This window comes from Podarcis muralis, chromosome 10, assembly GCF_964188315.1.
Source record: "Podarcis muralis chromosome 10, rPodMur119.hap1.1, whole genome shotgun sequence".
NCBI classification, from domain to species: Eukaryota; Metazoa; Chordata; class Lepidosauria; order Squamata; family Lacertidae; genus Podarcis; species Podarcis muralis.
The window spans coordinates 31218335-31240174 of NC_135664.1; the positions used below are offsets into that span (position 1 = coordinate 31218335).

Here is a 21840-nt window from a genome sequence, read left to right on the forward strand (position 1 = left end):
TCAGAGGCAGAAGTTTACCTGATGTGATGAGAGAAGAGTTCACAGCCGATGGAGAGGAGCCCCGAACCCTTTGAATGGTAGGAAGCACAAATTGAACATGCAAGGTCATTTTGGCCATGCTTCAAGCTAGGGAGGCCTTTGTTCTTAAGGCTCAGAAGACAGCTTTGAAGTTTGGGATAAAACTCCTCTAGCACACCATTACCAAAGAACAACCTTTTGATTATGATCTCATGAAAGTATAATCAATAACTTACATAAGTGAAAAGTGTGGCTAGAAGCAAAGGTTTTGTAATTGGACCTTTATTGGTTCCACGTGCTGCCCTACAGCTCGCTGCCTTGCACTGCTTTATAATAAATATCTACCTCCCAGGCCCTGCATTTTTAAAAAACTCTCTTTAAAATGATGAAACTTCAGCAGCTACTGTCAGCCTTGAACATATCCAGGCCATAAGTGCAAGGCGCTTTTTTAAGATGCGAAATACCCTTGTCAAAATCTAACCTAGAAAAGATAAATAAAGAGCAAAATGTGGGTACTGTATTTTTTACTCTATAAGACTCACTTTTTCCCTCCTAAAAAGTAAGGGGGAATGTGTGTGCATCTTATGGAGCGAATGCAGGCTGCACAGCTATCCCAGAAGCCAGAACAGCAAGAGGGATCGCTGCTTTCACTGCGCAGCAATCCCTCTTGCTGTTCTGGCTTCTGAGATTCAGAATATTTTTTTTCTTGTTTTCCTCCTCCAAAAACTAGGTGCGTCTTGTGGTCTGGTGCGTCTTATAGAGCGAAAAATACGGTATTTTCTCCCAAACATTGGGCATGTATTATGTCACTGAAGAGGTGCTCTTGTTTTGTGAACAGACATTTTGATAGATATTATGGGCATGATCCAGTCCACCACGAGCACAGCACCCAGGCATGGAGGATTCTGTTGCCTCAGCAGAGCCTCCCTTTTCTCTTTCTTCCACCTACAGGTAGACAGACAGCTTTGGGGGGGGGGGGTCATCCATCTAATAAGGGAGCAATGGCAGGTAGCTCAGCGGGGGGAGGAAGTGGTGGATGGAGCAGTGCAATGTGGGAAATGGAGTCAAAAACATGAACCAGAGGTAAAGTATTCTTGTTAGGATGGAAAAGAGCAGAGAAAACAGGGAGACGAAGGATGATGGACCAGGGAGACAAGGTGAGGGAGGCGGAAGAAAGGTAGCAAATCTTGAGATCCAGAGAGCTACATGCTATTTTGCAACTGAGTTTCAAGCCTGCACCCAAATCAAAGGAGGCTGCATATGTTAGACTAGTGGAAAGGTTAAGAGCTATTTTTGAGAAGTTGTTCATCTCTTCCTTCTCTTTCGACACCTTTTCTCGACTATGCCCTGTTTCGTTTTTCTTGTTTACAGTTGCCGCCATGGTCTTAGACAGCACTGATTCAATCCACCCTGCCAGTTGAGGTGGTAGCTGCTCTTGCTGTAATTTTAATCCTTCCCCAAGTAATAGGAATGATAAACTTGATCAGCTCGCCTCCATTACTCTGAAAGCTAATGAGCAATAACCATTTCACACACCCAAACAACACCCTGAACTCAGCTAGCAATAATGTGAATCTGTCCAGCGACACAGGCAGAAGAGCCTTTCTTTCATGGGGACCTGCCCTTCTGCCTTACTTAATCTACACCTATGGTGCAATTCTGTGGTGATTTAAGAGGGTTTTCTCCATTGTCTATGACTCAATAAGTATTTCTTTCATGATACTAACCAATGCATCAGCACACAGCCACAATCTTCCCTGCACACTGCCATTGACTGCACTGACTACACAACAAACATGAATTCTGAATGGATGTCTTCCAGATAGGTGTTCATCATTATGTGGGTGATACCAGCTCTACCTCTCTTTCATATCAGAACCACTGAAGGCGGTGAAGGTCCTGTGTGAGTGTCTGGAGGCGGTTGGAGGATGGATGGTGGCTAATAGACTGAGGTTGAACCCTGACAAGACAGAAATACTGTTTTGGGGGGACAAGAGGCGGGCAGGTGTGGAGGACTCCCTGGTCCAGAATGGGGTAACTGTGCCCCTGAAGGACCAGGTGCACAGCCTGGGAGTCATTTTGGACTCACAGCTGTGCCCAGAGCAGCTGGACTCACAGCTGTGTCCAGGGCAGCTGTCTACCAGCTCCATCTGGTATGCAGGCTGAGACCCTATCTGCCCGCGGACCGTCTCACCAGAGTGGTGCATGCTCTAGTCATCTCCCGCTTGGACTACTGCAATGTGCTCTACGTGGGGCTACCTTTGAAGGTGACCCGGAAACTACAACTAATCCAGAATGCGGCAGCTAGGCTGGTGGCTGGGAGCAGCCGCCAAGACCAGTCTTGAAAGACCTACATTAGCTCCCAGTATGTTCTGAGCACATTTAAAGCCCTAAACAGCTTTGGCCCAGTATACCTTAAGGAGCGTCTCCACCCCCATCATTCAGCCCGGACACTGAGGTCCAGCTCCGAGGGCCTTCTGGCAGTTCCCTCACTGCGAGAAGCAAAGTTAAAGGGAACCAGGCAGGGGGCCTTCTCGGTTGTGGCACCCACCCTGTGGAACGCCCTCCCATCAGATGTCAAGGAAATGAACAACTATCTGACTTTTAGAAGACATCTGAAGGCAGCCCTGTTTAGGGAAGTTTTTAATGACTGATGTTTTAATGTACTTTTAATCTTTTGTTGGAAGCCACCCAGAGTGGCTGGGGAAACCCAACCAGATGGGTGGGGTATAAATAATAAATTGTTGTTGTTGTTGTTGTTGTTGTTGTTGTTGTTGTTGTTATTCGGTTTTTACAGACGGTGTTTCAGCCACCACACTGAAACTGAGGTAATCATCAATCAACATCAATTACCACATAGTCTCAGTCATGCAAAGTATGATGCCACACACAGCCTCCAAAAGAATACTTTTGTCATAGTTAAAAAGACCAGCAAAGGAGACTCTGTCATCACTGGGAACAAATCCGACTACATACAGGAGGATGAGGAGAAGCTCTCCACCACATTTTACAGGGCCCTGTCCCCAAGAGTAACTGAGGGAACTCCACAATGTCCTTCTACATTCTACACAGGACAAATCTGACATCAGAAATGACAACATTCATTCTCCAGTGGTGGAACATTTCAACCATTTCCAAGATTCTGCAAGTGACATTTAAGTGGCCATCCTGGAACAAAGAAACTTCAAAAGGGAACTGCAAAATGAAACCACTGAATTACAATGCACACAGGGGTCTATTGCTATCACATGTAGACAGAACTGAGGCAAAGGATTTTCAGCATATTGTGTTAACAGGTCGATCATGATAAACTGGTAGATCGTGGGGTGTTCCTGGTAGATCCTTGGCCCCTCAGTGATCTCCCCTCCCCCCAAAAAGGGGGGGACACAACTGTGGCTTCCTTAAAAAAGCTCAACCATTTTGCCTTTCCCAAAAATGCTCAACAACTTTGGTCCACCCAAAGACAATGGGTAAATCATAGATCACTGCCAGTTTTTTTATACTGTAAGTAAATCGCAGTCTATTGGGAGTTGTATGTCCCTGGTCTATGGCATCAATAACGGGTGGCGCTGTGGGTTAAACCACAGAGCCTAGGGCTTGCCGATCAGAAGGTCAGTGGTTTGAATCCCCGCGATGGGGTGAGCTCCCATTGCTCGGTCCCTGCTCCTGCCCACCTAGCAGTTCGAAAGCACGAAGTGCAAGTAGATAAAGAGGTACCGCTCCGGCGAGAAGGTAAACGGCTCTGGTTCGCCAGAAGCGGCTTAGTCATGCTGGCCACATGACCCGGAAGCTTTACGTTGGCTCTCTTAGCCACTAAAGTGAGATGAGCGCCGCAACCTCAGAGTCTCAGAGCAACTGGACCTAACGATCAGGGGTCCCTTTACCTTTAAGTATCTAATTATCACTGTTTGTACTACTGAGTATTTCATTTTCCTCTGACACACCCTAACCATGCATGCATATACAGTACCTGCAACTCAGGATAATGTTTCATACATCTGATAAAGAGGACAGTAATCCACAAAAGCTTGTGTCATAGCAAATGTGTTAAGACTTTAAGGTGTCACAAGGCTCTTTGTTGTTTAGGATAGCTGTAGTCAGCACTCAACAAACATGATTGTGGGAAGTGGCTCTTAGAGCAGAGATAGGCAACCAATTGTTGTTGATCTACAGCTCTCACCAGTGCCAGCCAGTATTGCCCAATGGTCAGGAATTTGAGCAGTTACAGCAGAGTAACATCTGGAGAGCCACATGTTCCCCATCCTTGCCTTCAAGGCAACAATCCCATAAGCCAGCCTCCCCCCCCCCCTGGCTAAATATAATAGTCAAGTCCAGAAACAAGCTGGGTTTCAGCAAATGATCTCAAAGATGGAAAAAGCCTGTTTCTCAAGGTGAAAACTCTAGACATGGAGGAATGAATGTGCGTTTGAAAAGGAAGACTATTTATTTCGTGCCAAAAAATGAACTTTTGAAATATGCCAACTAGTCTGGATACTGCATGTTTCTGTCTGCTTGCGAGTCGGAAGAAAATTGAGGAGAGGATATGGTGACTCAAAATCATTGCAAGCTCCTCAGCCTTTCGTGAGACTTTAACGAGCTTCTGATAGCGCTAGAAGACTGAAAAGACCTGTGAGTAAATATGCACTGAAGTGTAATCCTTTTCATGAATGGCTAGATGAAAACCTGCCCTATTCTAGGATACTACATTCCATTCCCCTGCCTCCTTCCACCCTTGCCAGTTTTCTGGTCTCCCCCAACATTCAGCCAGCATTCCATGCCCCCTGAGCATCCTCACTGAACTATTTTGAGGTTTCCACCAAAGAGGGGTAGTTCTGAAGATGCCTTGTTGTTGTTGTTGTTGTTGTTGTTGTTTAGTCGTTTAGTCGTGTCCGACTCTTCGCGACCCCATGGACCAGAGCACGCCAGGCACTCCTGTCTTCCACTGCCTCCCACAGTTTGGTCAAACTCATGCTAGTAGCTTGGAGAACACTATCTAACCATCTCGTCCTCTGTTGTCCCCTTCTCCGTGTGCCCTCCATCTTTCCCAACATCAGGGTCTTTTCCAGGGAGTCTTCTCTTCTCATGAGGTGGCCAAAGTATTGGAGCCTCAGCTTCACGATCTGTCCTTCCAGTGAGCACTCAGGGCTGATTTCCTTCAGAATGGATAGGTTTGATCTTCTTGCAGTCCATGGGACTCTCAAGAGTCTCCTCCAGCACCATAATTCAAAAGCATCAATTCTTCGGCGATCAGCCTTCCTTATGGTCCAGCTCTCACTTCCATACATCAGTACTGGGAAAACCATAGCTTTAACTCTGCAGGCCTTTGTTGCCAAGGTGATGTCTCTACTTTTTAAGATGATGCTGTCTAGGTTTGTCATTGGAAGGTGCCTTACTTTGGCGTTTTTCCAAGCCTGCTGGCGTTTCCATTCCCTTGTGCATGGATGTTGCCATTTTGGCTGCAAAAGAATGGGCAGTTGGAGAACAGAGATCACGGTTAGTATATATTATGGAGCAGCCAACATGGTGCTTTCTGAATGTTGTGGGATTGCAACTCCCATCAGCCACAAGCTCACTTGATTGGAGAACAGCTATGAGTGTTGAAAATGGAGTCAGACTGCAGAAATAAGTTGATGTTTATCTGAAGCCCCCTGCCCCATTCCTCCCCTGCCTGCTGCTTGACTGATGTGTGAATATAGGGAGATGGGAAAGGTTTCTCTCAATATTTTCTGTGTTTTGTACTCTGTACCTAAGAAATCTGCACCTATGCTCTCTACCTTGTACCTAAGAAGGATTTTCTATATTCCCTGTACCTTGGATCTAAGTAAATTTCTGAGCTAATTTGATTTCTGCAAAAGAGGGCCCCTCGTTTCTTCTTATTTTAGGAATGCAAGGTCAGCTAGCAGCTAGCAAGAGATAACCAGACCTGTAAGCCAGAGGCCTCTCGCTTTCTATTTTAGGAATGCGAGATAGCAAAGGAGACAATGCAGGACGCTTAGCTAAAATAGGGAGGGCTGCTTAGAAGGCTAGCAATAATAGACTTACTGTTTTATATGTTGGTAGTCTGGAGGGCGTTTGGGGGAGGAGGGAGGGAGTTTTCTCAAGGTATAAGAAACTCTGCAGAGGCGTATTTCGGGGCAGCCAGTCTCAGACGTGATTCTGCTGGCTGTCTCTCTGTGCACAAAGAATAAACTGCTTTCCTCCAAAGAAGAATCTTTCCTGGTGCTTTCTTTTGCTCTCTCTCTGGATCTGGGGACGCGGGCTAACATTCCCTGGCATGGACTAGGCTCAGCCTACATCTTGGTTCCCTGAGCGGGAATCTGCCCCACCTCAGAGGGCTGGGGAGAGCCAGGCTCGACCTCGGTGGACAGCTCGGATCGGCAATTGCAGGCTCCACGCGCACCCTGCCAATTTGTGGGGGGAGCCAGCCATACCGCTCCGGAGCAAGGACCCAGGTCGAGGGAGGAAAGAGGACGGCGCCGAGGGGACAGGTCCGCAGCGGAAAAGGTAAGCTCCACAGGGTATAGGTGGGAGCAAGCTCCACAAGGATAGGTGTGAGCAAAAAGAGAGCCTGATCAGCTCCGCCAGCAGGGTAGAAGAAGTGCCACTGGTTTTGGTGTGCCCAGAAAAAGCAGCAAAGGGTGCTGCTAGGGCCCCGGTCGAAGTCTAAGCGCTGCCGGTTATGGTTGGTTGTTGGTTTTGTGCCCAGAAGAAGCAGTAAAAAAGGTGCTCTTGGGCCCCGGTCGAAGTTGTGAAGCACTGCCGGTTGTGATTTTGGTTTTTGGGAAAAGAAAAAAAAAGGGGTTGGGGGAGGTGCATGGGTTTTTCTGAATGTGCGTGTGGGGACACTCCAGTGAATGTTTTGAGTGTGTGAGACGTTGAAAGCAACGTCTGGCCTGTGACTGAGTGAAAAAAATAACGTTAGGAGGAGGGAGTGTCCCAGTATCCCAAGTGTCCAAGTGTTCCAGGGTCATGGAGAAAAAGCAGTAAAACAACTCCCATGACCCCCCTGCAATGCTTCCCTGAACAAATTGAAAAGATGCCACGAAGGGAGAAGATTGGGGATTTTAAAAACCTGATGAAAAAATAGACTCCAACACTTATGTGGAGTTCCTAACCGTCTCCCATGGCTTAAGAAAAGTAGAACTGTGATTACCTGTGCCATGCCAAACTGTGCCCAGTATGGCAGCAAGTACAAGTTAAAAAGCCAGCAGTTTTGCCAGTCCCAGAAGAGAAGTCCCAGAAGAAAAGGAGGAAGGAATAATTAGCCCCCCTCCACCCTATGCAGCAACTGCACCAGGGCTAAATGAGGTTTCCCCTACCCAACCCCCAAGAAAAGAGACTGAGGGAGAAAAGAAAGAGAAGAGGAAAGTGAGGAAGAAGGTGGTATAGAGAATGAAGAATTCAGAAGGTGAAGTGGACAAGTAGTCCAAAAGAGTGTTTCAGTATGTAGAACCATGTGGCTTCTTGAGTTCTAGAAGCAGCACAATGCAAGGATGTGAATTGGCAGACAGAAAGAAACAGAGCAGAAGGCTTTGAGAGCCGCATGGGACAGAAATGTTAAAAAAAAAAAAAAAAGAGAGAGAGACAATTAAACCCGAGGGATCAAAGAACCCTGGGATTACAATACTGACCATTGAGGAAATCTGCAAGATAAATGCCCTCAGGGCAGCGGACAATACTGATGTTGCAATTGAGGCAGCTAATAGTTGCAATTGAGGCAGCTAAAACTCCACTTTGATGGCCCCACTCCACTGAGTGTACGACCCCCTGGAGTCATCCGATGCCCAGGACCACAGACCTCCAAGCACCTTAAATCAGAATCCTTCTTTCGAAGAGGACCTGGCCAAAATAATTAGGGGTTTGTCTTCAAACAGCCAGAAAGCCAAAAATGCAATCTCAGAGCGAGCGAGGGTGTCCACGGGAGGGGCAGAGAACGCTTAGGGAAAAAGCCAGTGCGCCATCTGCAGGCAAGAGGGTCACTGGAAAATGGAATGCCCAAAGGCCCCACGCCCGACACACCCCACTCCCCACAGGGTGGGAACAGTAACCAAAGTTCCGATGCCTATGTACCCAGCCATGAGCCTCAGCATTACAGCCACAAGCCCAGCTCTGAACTCCAGAAAAATCAAGGCAGAGGGCAAGAACAGGGATCAGTGCAGGGATACCCCATGGCCTGAACCCCACCTCTCCAGTCCTGAGAGACGGAAAAAACTTACTAGGATAAACCAGGCCCAACAAACGCAGGTTCCCAGAAGCTGCCTGGCCCTGGTCCAACAATGGTTGCTCGGCACACAGAATGAGGTTTCTGAAAATGATTTGCTCAAAGACTGTTGCAGAAGCAAGTGAACTAACTGTTTCTCATTCATGCAAGTAACAGGACATCAGCCCCCCCCCCCTTTGTGCCAGGCGCTTGGAGGTAGCTTCAGAGCGTTATCTTGAAGGGGTACAGTTAGGGTTACCCCAGAAAGCCCTAAAAACTGTTTGTGAATCCCCCCCCCCCCCCGCCAGGCCTTGGCGTACGCATTTTTAAAACTGCATATTCCTCTAAGACAAAAAGCATGAGCTAAGCAGTCTTCTCTGTAACAAAAACGCTGTAACAAACCCAGAGCTGAGAACAGAAAAGCTTTTCGCTTCCCAGATCCAAATAACCTTGGTCCTGGTACATTGACTTGCAACATACTTCTGGGAACAGAGCCAGAGAACGAAAAGCAACATTTCTATGTAAGAACCTGTAAAGGGGGAGAGGAAAAAAGGGGTTTGAAAAAAAGGATAAAACCTGCTTGTAAAATGTTTTCGGTGCGGCCTGTCTTTTGTGAACTGAATCACACAGGTGCCTTCTGCCCCTTCGGATGGCAGAATAAAACGCTCTTTCTCTGGATTAACCCCTTGGTGTCGTTTGGCTCCTTTTGTCTCTGCTCGGGTGCAACAATTATTCCTACCCATGGATTAATAAGGCTACAATCTCTTGGCAGCTATTCCAAGAAGGACACTGCTGCATTCAGCCAGCTACCCTGTTGCCGGTAGGAGAAGGTGAGGAACAGATGCACGATCGCATTGAAGTGATGGATGAAGTATATTCCAGCAGACCTGACCTAAAAGATGAGGCAAACCCCCACTGGCCTTCATGGTTTGTAGATGGAAGCAGCTTTGTTGAGACTGGACAGCGGAAAGCAGGCTATGCAGTGGTAGCCCTGGAAGACCAGGTGATCGAAGCAAAGTCACTCCCACCTGGAACATCGGCCCAGTTGGCAGAGCTAACTGCGCTTACCAGAGCCCTGAGCCTGGCAAAGGGACAGAAGATAAACATTTATACAGATTCTAAGTATGCATTCCTGACTTTACATGCCCATGGAGCCTTATGGAAAGAAAGAGGTTTGCTTACCTCCAGAGGAAACCAGGTGGCCCACCCACAAGCCTTATTGAACCTTCTGGATGCTATATGGGAGCCTGAGGCAGTGGCAGTTATCCATTGTTATGGACACAAGACTGGACCAGGGGAAGTGGCCAGAGGAAATCGATTGGCAGACAAAGTGGCCAAAGAAGCAGCCCGGGAACTGGCCCCCGCCTTGGTTATTGGAGCACTGGTCCCAGAAGAGATTTTAAGCACTACTGACAAGCCAGCTTATACGAAGCAGGAAAGGGACACTGCAGACGCTCAGGAGTTGACGTTGTCCAACGAAGGATGGTACCTTACCCCTGATGACAGGATATGGATTCCAGAGTCCCTTTCTCGGCAGGTTACTCAGAGATACCATGATTCAACCCACATAGGACCAGATGCTACAACCAAGCAGCTGGAAAAATGCTTCTATATAGCCCACCTTTACCAACTGGCAGCCCAGATCTCCAGGAAATGCCTGCTGTGTCAAAAGAATAATCCCAGAGCCGGACCACTGGCTCCCCCAGGGATTCAGCACAGTGGAACTGCACCTATGGAAGATCTTGTCGTGGACTTTACTGAATTACCCCGTTGTGGACTGCACCGCTACCTGCTGGTGGCAGTGTGCACCTACACCAGATGGGCCGAAGCATGGCCCACAAAGACTGAAAAGGCATTTGAAGTAACCAGGTGCCTGCTTAGGGAAATCATCCCTCGCTATGGACTGCCAAGGTCCATAGGATTTGACAATGGACCAGCATTTGTTCATGCAGTCCTACAGGGACTGGCAAAAGCGCTCCAGATCAACTGGAAGCTGCATATTGCTTATAGACCCCAGAGTTCTGGAAAAGTAGAGAGAATGAACAGAACTCTAAAGAATCAGCTGTCCAAGCTGACACAGGAGACCGGGTCTAATTGGGTGACCATGTTGCCCTTGGCGTTACTCAGGGTCCGCAGTTTCCCGTCAAAACGGACCCATCTGTCACCCTTTGAAATTGTATTTAGGAGACCGGTCCCATATGTCAGAATATGCAACTGAATAATTAAGTCCAGATATTTTTCCGAGTTTTCTTTTGTCTCGACAGGTGGACCCAGGCTCGCAACCCCTGTGTGTTGGCTGCATCAGTTCGAGCCAGGTGACGAAGCGTAGGTGAAAGACTGGCAGCAAGCCCCCCTACAGCCTTGCTGGAGGAGACCATACACTGTGCTACTTTCTACACCTACTGCTGTGGAGGTTGCTGGCATCACCCCATGGGTCCACCCTACTCAGTAAAGAAAGCCATTTCAAACTGGACAGTTACACCAGATCCTGAGAACTCCCTTCGGCTGATTATCTCCAGATGCCTGGCAGACGACCGCCCTGCTGGTGTCACTCCGGAGGCTGATACCTCTACGCACGGCTGAAAAATTGGATGGGAGGGGCGCCCGCGGGCAGCGTCCCCAACGTAGAAACTTGCTCTCCAGCAAATTCAGAGGCACCAATGGGACTTTTGGTATTGGATCCAGAACCCCTTGATATAGTCACCCCAAGTGTCAGGCCATTGCAGGGGTGGACATATTCCTGTGGGTGCATGCTGATATATGAAGAGGGAAGAGCCCCTTTTGGGTATAATATCTTGAAGAGACAACACGAGAGCCCAGTCCACCCACAAGGGATTGTAGGGAAATTGCTCCATATAGTAGGTGCCTCAGCAGAAAGGTGGAAAGTTACCCCTGAGGCCCAGGAAATAGTTGAATACGAGTATCAGTGGGCCCTTCAGCTGTAAAAGAAAACTAGAAATGACCGCCGAGTATTGGTGGGAGGAACCATGGAGATATTGGGTTTGGTGGGTAGGAGTGATATGTACCGCTCTTGTCATATGTATGCTCTTGTATTTCTGTTGGCATGAACGGTATCGTATTTGTGGGAAGAAACGTAATCCATCTATACCTTTGATGATTCTCCTTTTCTTTTTAGTTGGAGAACCCACATGTGTATTGGCACAGGCAGGAAAAAGTCCCCTGACCTCCCTTGCCGACATTTCCCGTTTGATGATTGAGTGGGGTGCCCATAACTCCTACAATAGGTGGTTACAAATGGCTGAAATGGAGCATGTTGTTTCAACATTTCAGACCATGGCGAGGCTATCCGTGATCTGGCAGCAAGCATTGAAAAGGTGGCACATGTCCCTGTACAAACTTGGGAGGGCTGGGATATGTCTTGGTTGGATAGCATCTTCCCAGGTGGATGGATGGGAAGGATATTTACTATGGTGATAGGCCCAATAATGCTTTTATTGCTTCTTTGCTTTTGTATACCCTGCTTGATGCAATGCTTGCAAAATATGATGGAGAAGATGATGTCTCGCATGATGGGACCTCGCGTGATTGCTTTCATGAGAGATTATAGACCCCTTCCCCAGAACGAATCTAAGTAATAGATTGTTCAAAAGAAGAGGAGGGAGTATAGGGAGATGGGAAAGGTTTCTCTCAATATTTTCTGTGTTTTGTACTCTGTACCTAAGAAATCTGCACCTATGCTCTCTACCTTGTACCTAAGAAGGATTTTCTATATTCCCTGTACCTTGGATCTAAGTAAATTTCTGAGCTAATTTGATTTCTGCAAAAGAGGGCCCCTCGTTTCTTCTTATTTTAGGAATGCAAGGTCAGCTAGCAGCTAGCAAGAGATAACCAGACCTGTAAGCCAGAGGCCTCTCGCTTTCTATTTTAGGAATGCGAGATAGCAAAGGAGACAATGCAGGACGCTTAGCTAAAATAGGGAGGGCTGCTTAGAAGGCTAGCAATAATAGACTTACTGTTTTATATGTTGGTAGTCTGGAGGGCGTTTGGGGGAGGAGGGAGGGAGTTTTCTCAAGGTATAAGAAACTCTGCAGAGGCGTATTTCGGGGCAGCCAGTCTCAGACGTGATTCTGCTGGCTGTCTCTCTGTGCACAAAGAATAAACTGCTTTCCTCCAAAGAAGAATCTTTCCTGGTGCTTTCTTTTGCTCTCTCTCTGGATCTGGGGACGCGGGCTAACATTCCCTGGCATGGACTAGGCTCAGCCTACATGAAAAGGCAGGTTTGTGGGCCATGAAAGATTGGACAGTGGGCCAGAAAAAGCCCAGGGAACAAAGACCATACCTTCTGAACAGGAAATAGAGAAAAGCCATTGAAATCATGGAGTTCGAGGAAGGAACATGCAGGGATCGAACCTGCAACCTTGACGTTATCAGCACTACACTTTTACCAAATATGCTATCCATGCAGGGCAGGTTTCTTAGTGACTATGCATAATGACTGGAGAATTTGCACATTGCCTGGAGAACTCAGCAGATCTAATATGCACATTCCCCAAGGCCTGCCAGAGGTTATGTATGCATTTTCACCAGGAAATGTGCACAATTCCTTCTTTGTGGAAGGGTTTTTTGCACATTCTCTATGAGGCCTGGTGAATGTGTACAATGGATAGTTGTGGTGCACATTATTCACTCAACTTGCATCCCCCTCTAACTATATATAGCATAGTTTTTTATATATATATGCACATGTACACACAGTGGGAAATGTAAATATTGGGACTAAGGAGTGTTCTAGTTATTGATATATTGAGTGTTCACTATCCTTCCCTTGTATACATTTGTGCTTTGCATAGAATTGCCAGGGAGGGAAGCTGTAAAGATTTAAGGAGGACATTATTATGAAGGGGTGTTTGGGGTTTTTTTTTAAGTACTAAATAAACTATGCACTTGGGAAAACAGCAAAAGTTCTATCCATTTGTCTTCGATACATTCATCATAAAAGCTACTTTACTATCATTCTTATAGACTATCGATATTTGAACACAAAAAGTCAGTTTAGGGTTCTTGTAAACATCCAAATAACTAAAAACATGTATCAAGCTACCATTTGACAAATCTACACGGATGGAGTTTTGTTTTTTAAACAGAACTATATTTATTCTCTGTTCATTTAAGATGATGAAACAGTGGTTCTTGTCTGACTCAAGCTTGGAGTTTTTGATGTATATACTTTAATCCATGTGGTATACATTCTGCAGATGAAATGTGCAGGAGATCAAACTCCATTATCACAGCCCACGACTATGAGAGGGCAGGGGGGTGAATTGTTAGGATTACTGGGTAGTAAACCATAAATTACCCCACTAAACCCATAGCGGAAGGGGTGGATTTTGAAATGGCAACTAGACTGGCACTGCCTTTTCTCTCTTGGTACCTAGTCTTCAGAACTCTTTTGACAATAAGATAGTAGTCCTTAGCGCATCTTGGGATGCAAATTCAAGAGGGGCTTATGTAAATATGTTTAGGATTAATTGCTGGTATCCAAGTTATAATATCCATCTTATGTGGCTCACATTATATTGCTCCTGTTTAGTTTTTGCACTAAGTGTGCAATGTTAACTATAAGCTTCAATTGTGCTACAACTACTATTCGTTTTCCATTGTGTGATTTGTAACATTTGCACACCTGCTATCAGAGGAAGTACTGCTACAGCAGAGTACAATTTTACAAAATGCTATTACAAACTTTTTAAAATGGGTATATGCTGGGGAGGAAATCATTTGAAAACTGAATGGATTTTCTCTCTCAAAAAACTTTGACAAATGAAGGGAAAAGAACCTACAATCATATAAAGAAAAACTGCAAAACAAAAAAACAAAAACAAAAAACCAAAGCAACCATTTTGCATTTAGTATTTCTAAGTGAGGTACATAAAAAAAAATCATATGGAAAATGAAGTACTAAAACTGAACATAAACCAAAACACTATCATGAAATGCCTGCTGGAATAAGAATATATTTTCCTTGTGCCTGAAAGTCATCACAGATTAATATAGAAATGAGCTGGAATGGGTTTGTGAATCAACACATTCAAAATTTACACAGAACAGAGGTAGACTGATCCTCCATCTCTACAGAAGTCACTTATGGTTGCCATGGCAGCTGTAAGCAGGTGACCTCCTATGTGCCACACAATGAGTACCACAAGAAGTCACCTCAGCAGGGTATCCTAACGGCCTCTTGGTACTTTGGAAAGTTGCATGTGCTATAATAATAATAATAATAATAATAATAATAATAATAATAATAATAATAATTAATAATAATTATTATTATTTATACCCCACCCATCTGGCAAAGTTTGGTAGTTATTTTTCTCTTTGACATCTGGTGGGAGGGCGTTCCACAGGGAGGGCGCCACTACCGAGAAGGCCCTCTGCCTGGTTCCCTGTAACTTGGCTTCTCGCAGTGAGGGAACCGCCAGAAGGCCCTCGGTGCTGGACCTCAGTGTCCGGGCAGAACGATGTGCTAATGCACCTTGGTCTGCCAATGGTATTAAAGAGGGAATTGCGTTTGTAGCATATGCAAAGCACAGGAGTCTATGGTCAATGTGGCAGCCACACCACCTCTCACTTGCGCCGGTGCGGCTACCCCTCATACCATTTGCTCCCGTGGCTGCAAGCCTTGAAATCTAAATGTTTCCAAAATAAGAAAAGCAACTACACCCTCCCCACCGCCCGGTTTACAGCACTTTCCCCCATTGGTTTGGGAAATGCACCCGCCAAAAAAAGCCTAAATCTCACTGAAGCCGGTATTTGCCAAAAGTTTGTTACCGTGAAGAAGAGGGTGGAGGAAAGAAGAGGAGGGTAATTCTGCAGTTTACAGATATGCCATGTAAATGACTGTGCGAACCAGATGTAGCTTACAAGGTACCTAGTAACTCATCTCTGCTGAGCAATAAAGCTTTTCTGGCAAAAGTTTGAGAAATTTACTGCTGTTTTCTGTCAGCAGCTACAACAGATGGCGGGCACATGCCTGCCTTGCTAAATGAAGTGGGATCTCTACAGCACGATGCTTTGATCTCCGGTGGCAGGTCCACAACACCGAGATGCAAAATACCACAGCAGAAGCAGAATCTAAATATTAGAGCTTCAGAGCTTCGCTTTTGATACAAAGACCCTCGTTTCTTTCTTCCCTTTTTAATTGTGTCCATAAGCATGTTCACATTCCACGTTGCCGCTCAAGTATGGAAGTCAGAAAAGATTTTATTTTTTTCTCCCTGTCTGGTGACAGGAAAGCGGCGAACATACCATTCAGGCACAACTGCCCCCGTCATAACTGTCTGTGTGTAGCTGCCCGAGTTGGCTGTTGGATAAACGGTGGCAGAAAAATGCAAGAAATAAATATGAAACATTGAGGGAAATGTTATGAACGAAAGGGTGGCTTCAGAAAGGAAGGACTCCTATGCCAAATCCACTCAAGGAAGAGGGTGGCTTATGTTCGCTCACACTTTCTTTGGAACAAATATTTGAACCGAAGCCCACTGCCACACTTTTGTTTAAATGTTAACAGCACCTTGGATGAAATTTTCAAAAATGGAGAGGGGGACCAACGGCCTCTTGTGCCAACAGTGCATTATAATAGACAATCCCTTTACCTTTGTGAAGGAGGCTAGGATAAAAGGGGTCAACCGTGGCAGTCAAAATTCCTTTCTTCTCCTCAAACTGATTTCTGATCTAGATAATGTACACATCCATAGAAACTCAGGTCGGGCGACATTTGTTACACACTTGTTGAAAGAGTTGGGTTTGTTTAGCCTAGGTAAGAAAAGATCGGTGGCAAGTATGATAGCTGCCTTCAAGTATCTGATGGGCTGTCAAAAAGAAGATGTAACAGATGTATTCTCTGTTGCTTCAGAGGGCAGAACTGGAACCAATGGATGGAAACAACAGAGAAGCAGATATTAATAGAAAGTCCTCATTAAGGGTGGAAGGATCTGTCCATTTTGGATCTCTCCTATAATTTTAAATACACCTAAACTGACAAATGTCTCAACTGTATTATCTTCAGTGGTTTGCTGTCAGTGGACTAGGGGGACTAGGCCAGTCCCCTAAATATTCCTGGTAAATTAGAGAATTAAAGTATTAAAGTCTGGCCTTTTTAAAATTTATGTATGCCACTACTGCGGCCCGTGTTTTGTTAGCCCCAAAATAGAAAGCAAGCGAGGCCCCAACCAAAGAAGAATGGCAACGTAAGTTGACAGAATATGCGCAGCTTGCAGACTTAACATATAGAATAAGAGAACAAGAAGAACATACGTTTAGAGAAGACTGGAAAACATCTATTGAATATATGGGAAATAACTGTGTACAGCTGAAAAGGCTGGCAGCATTAAGATAAATCCCAACAGTGTAACTAAGTTTTGATGGATGTAACAATGGGTTACTGAATGGTATAGTTTTTGTAAAATACGCAGGGATTTATGATATGCAAAATGAAGCATGGAAAGAGAAGAAGGGAAGTTATTGATATCTTAAGGATGTAAAAATGAGTACTTTAAATTGTAAAACAGAAAAATTAATAAAAATTATATATATATACAGTGGTACCTCAGGTTAAGTACTTAATTCGTTCCGGAGGTGTGTTCTTAACCTGAAACTGTTCTTACCTGAAGCACCACTTTAGCTAATGGGGCCTCCTGCTGCTGCCGCGCCGCCAGAGCATGATTTTTGTTCTCACCCTGAAGCAAAGTTCTTAACCTGAAGCACTATTTCTGGGTTAGCGGAGTATGTAACCTGAAGCGTATGTAACCTGAAGTGTATGTAACCCGAGGTACCACTGTATATAAAATAAAGTCTGGCTCCTCCTTCCCAAAACCCAGGAAGCTTCTGCCCAGCTTAGGGACTGAGTCGAAGAGCTCTCTCGTCACCTTCCCAAAGCCCGCCCTGCTTTGGGAAGCTGGCAGGAGGGCTCCTGCATCCTGTCAGAGACCTGGTGCCTCCTCCCCAAAACCTAGTTTAGTGAGGGCTGCACTATGCCCATGTACGTGCCGTTGGCCCCCCACATTCACCTCTGGCCCTAACTGGCGCCTCTGGCCCTAATTGTTTCCCTACGAGAGATTTCACCGCATGCCACTGATTATCTTCCTTGGATGAAAAAGTGAGAGAGGCTTTGCAGCAAACAGAGCCTCATGCTCTTGACCCAGGGACAGGGAGCTCCCCGGGCTGGTAGGAACAGACGCCTGCAGGAGACAGGGTACGCTCTTTCCCTCCCAGTACGGCTAAGCACAAGACAGTTCAAGCTTGAGTCGGGGCACCTGAGTGATGTTTGTGGTTGGGCAGTCAGACCGATACCTCAAATATATACAGTGGTACCTCAGGTTAAGTACTTAACCTGAAACTGTTCTTAAACTGAAGTACCACTTTAGCTAATGGGGCCTCCGCACTGCCGCCGCATGATTTTTGTTCTCATCCTGAAGCAAAGTTCTTAACCCGAGGTAATATTTCTGGGTTAGCGGAGTCTGTGACCTGAAGCGTATGTAACCTGAAGTGTATGTAACCCGAGGTACCACTGTAATCAAGAAGAGAGAGGTGTTCCATTCATCCCGCACACATATCTATCCCAGATGTTCATTTGATTAAGAGATGGCGAACCTCAGGCCTGGAGGCCAAATGTAGTCCTACAGGCCTCACTACCTGACCACAGGAGCACCCCTTAGGCCAGGATCTTTCCTTTGGGGACTCACCTGTCCAGCTCTGCATTCTCTTAAACCCACCCAACAAGAACACTGCAAGTACTAGGACCCAGTGACTGAGAGAGAAGCTAGCGACAGTAGGTCACACTTGAAGGAGGTATCATTATCTGTCTCTACACCGGGAACTTCAGATCATATTTCTAACCACGTTTAATGGAACTCTTTGAAATAAACACCATCCCTGATGTAACTCGGCCAATTATCTGCAATAAGCAAAATCATACATGAGAGAAACTATCATTCAAAAAGCTTCAGAATTCTAAGAATAAGCAAGAATTGCAGCCAGTAAAATAGATGATTGAACTTGTGTACCTTCATAAGTAGAATCAAACAGTATATAGAGTCATAGAATAATAGAATTGTAGATTTGTAGTTCAATGCATTGTAGTTCAATGCAGGAATCTCAACTGCTGTAAAGACATCCAGTCTCTGCTTAAAAACAGAGTCCACCACCTTCTGAGGGAGTCCTTTCCACAGTTAAACAGCTTTTACTGTCAGACATTTCTTCCTGATGTTCAGCCAGAATCTCCTTTCTTGTAACTTGAATCCATTGGTTTGGGGGTCCTACTCTCTGGAACAGGAGAAAACAAGCTTGCTCCATCTTCCATGTGACAGCCCTTTAGATATTTGAGGATGGCTGTCATATCTCCTCTGTCTCCTTTATTCAGACTAAACATACCCAACTCCCTCATTAGGCTTGGTTTCCAGACTCTTTAGCATTTTGGTTGCCCCTCTCAGCACAAGCTACTAAGGAGCCAATGTGAACACTAACAAAGTTGGAAACCAGAAAACTAAAAGTATCTTCTCAAAGATGAACTGAACATGTAACAGACTTCTAAACTTTCATGTGTGATCTTAAAGGAGAAGCAAAAGTAGAAACTAGTTCCCTGAATCACATACACAATATCAAAAACGGCACAAGAAATAGCACAACAATTTCAGTGATTCTTTACTCATCACAGAATCCTTCTGAAGCAGTAATTAATAGGTTTTTCACTGCAGTCTAGCTACCAAAGTATAACCGTACCAGATTAACAATTCTAGAAGCTCCATTTACAGAAGATGATGTAATTAGCACCTCAAAACATGAGGACCTGATAGCTTCACCACAGAATTTTACAATAAGTTTAAAGAGTAGTTAAAAACAAGTAGAATAAATGAATTACTTAACCTGAAAAATCAAAGACAGACGTGTATATAGTAGAAACGATTCACATTACCTTGCGCCTATCATCTAATATCACTCATCAACCAGGACTTTAAAATATGGACAATTATCACTGGAAAACTTAAAGAATAATATACCATATGGACTAAGACCAAGCATGCTTTATTAAAAACAGAAAGACTTATAAATTGTATTGCGATAGTCCCATTTGCATCACAAGCAATTTCGGGTGACAAAAAAACACACCTTTGATTGAGTGGAATGTGGTTTTCGATACAGAACCTAGGACTAATTTAATCATAGAATTGTAAAGTTGAAAAGGACCCCAAGGTTTGTCTAATCCAACCCCCTGCAATGTAGGAATCACAGCTAAGGAATCCCTAAGAGATAGCCGTCCCACCTTTGCTTAAAAGCCTGCAATGAAGAGGAGTCCACAAACCCACTGATGTAGCCTGTTCCATTGCCAGACAGCTCTCACTGCCAGAAAGTTCTCCATCGTGTTAAGGCAGAATCTCCTTTCTTGAAATTTGAATCCTTTGGTTTGGGTCCTACCCTCTGCATAGCAGAAAACAAACTTGCTTCATCCTTCATGTGACAGCCCTTCAGATATTTGAAAATGGCTCAAACAAACAAACAAACAAATAAATAAATAAATAAATAAATAATAATAATAATAATATATTTATACCTCACCCATCTGAGGTATCACATCTGATTCTTCTCTTCTGCAGGCTAAGCATACCCAACTCCCTCAACCATTCCTCATAAGGCTTCTTTTCCAGATCCTTTAGAATCTTAACTCTGCTCTGCACATGTTCCAGATTGTCCATATCCTTATTTTAAACAGTGGTGCCCAGAACTGGACACAGTAACTCTGTTTTTAAATTATCCCTCCCCAGTTCATTACTCAAGCACCCTAATTATGTCAACATATCAAGTAACATTATATTGAAAGTATTTTGTAGTGCTTGTCTGATAGTATCAGAAAATGATTAATCGAACAACGCATTTTTATTCAGTCTCTATTGTAATAACGTTGTAATGTTACTCAGTCTCTTAATGTTATTTGCCTTTGAACTTAATAAAAATGGAAAATATGACAGTGGCATTTTAGGGGAAACTTCTCAGAGCTAATATAGTTTAAACCACAGTGTTCAGTACGTAAGGCTATAGTCAACAGCACTAAAGCCCTGAATTATCACTGCTTATCTTGGTAATATTGAAGACGTGAATAAAAAAACCCCTCATCACATCAAAAAATTATTTTATCAATCTACAGGTGGATTATCAATGGTCACGTAATCACAATGATCTTGTTATTCCGCTGGAAGGTTAGCGGTAGTTTTTCAAATTTGGCACATTGTTACACATTTGATAACTAAATGCAGCCACCTTCATGAAAAGCCAGTGATAAAGAACTGTATTATCAACCCTAATACTAAGAGACTGGTCCATAAAGTGTTTGAATTTCTTTCTGACAAAAAGAACTGGATCACAAGCAAACATCTTTGCCGAAAAAACGGGGGAAAGACCCAAAGAGTCTAAGCTTTATGTGAAAACAAGAACGGAACGGATTGCTCAATAATGTCCCATCAGCATTAATAATGACAAACCAGAGGAAAACTCTTTTAAAATATCTACCAGTGGCACCTCATTCTGTGTAAACGAAGCAAAATGTATCACTCAGCCTCAGATTTATGCTGGTGGTGGCAAGCATCAAAGGCAGATTGCATGCATATTTTTTGGACAAAATTTTTCAACTATTATACAAGAGGTTACAAGTTACCATTTTATACCCAGTCTCAAAGTGGCTCTTCTGTGTTATTTAAAAACCAAAATTTTACAAGCCGGTGCACCTTTTGTGTTATGTTTAGCCATTAGTAGCTATGGACAATATTAGAAACCATGAGAGAATAATTAAAGAAAGTTTGGGAAACTGCTTCGTTAACAAAACCCCCATTCTTCTCCGTGGCCAGGTGAAACATATAAAATTCACAAGACAACAATTTGACTGAAGAAATGGTCTTTATTGTAAATTACTGGAACAACAAATTTCAGGACAATTTACAACCTTTTGTCTTTTCTTTCCTGTGTTTTGATGACCTTGGCTTTTACACAACTATTTTTCATATTTCTCTATGCTAGCATCAATCTGATCAGACTCACATGATCTCTGTGCCCAACATTTTCTATTTTTCATTACCAAACTCTCACTTTTAAAGAGTTACTGTATTCATGTATGTGAGTATATTTTTCTGTTTCTACTGCTTACACTCTGAGATCCTGTAAATTTTCTGCATTTTTGAAATAATATAAATATACTTAAAATTATTTATAAAAATAGAAAATAAAACCTACAAACTAACACAACAAATTATAGCAACGTTCAAACAGGCAGGGAGATTAAACTGCTCTCATTTAAGAGCTTGGGAAAACAGAAAATGTTTTGCACTGCTCCTGAAATTATAATCATGAGAGCATCGGGTTGGCATGGGAGACCCAAGTGATAACCCATAAACATTTTTGCAAACCACTTGGAGGTTTTATTACAATTAAGTGGTATGTAAATGGGATGCAGGTGGTGCTGTGGGTTAAACCACAGAGCCTAGGACTTGCTGATCAGAAGGTTGGCGGTTCGAATCCCTGCAACGGGGTGAGCTCCTGTTGCTCGGTCCCAGCTCCTGCCAACCTAGCAGTTCAAAAGCACATCAAAGTGCAAGTAGATAAATAGATACTGCTCC

At 44.3% G+C, this 21840-nt stretch overlaps 1 protein-coding gene across 1 annotated transcript in view; it reads right to left on the bottom strand.

Annotated features, from left to right (window-relative positions):
* The window catches only part of WIF1 (Wnt inhibitory factor 1), a 49260-nt gene that overhangs the window by 21140 nt on the left and 6280 nt on the right, over nt 1-21840 (bottom strand). The window lies entirely within an intron of this gene.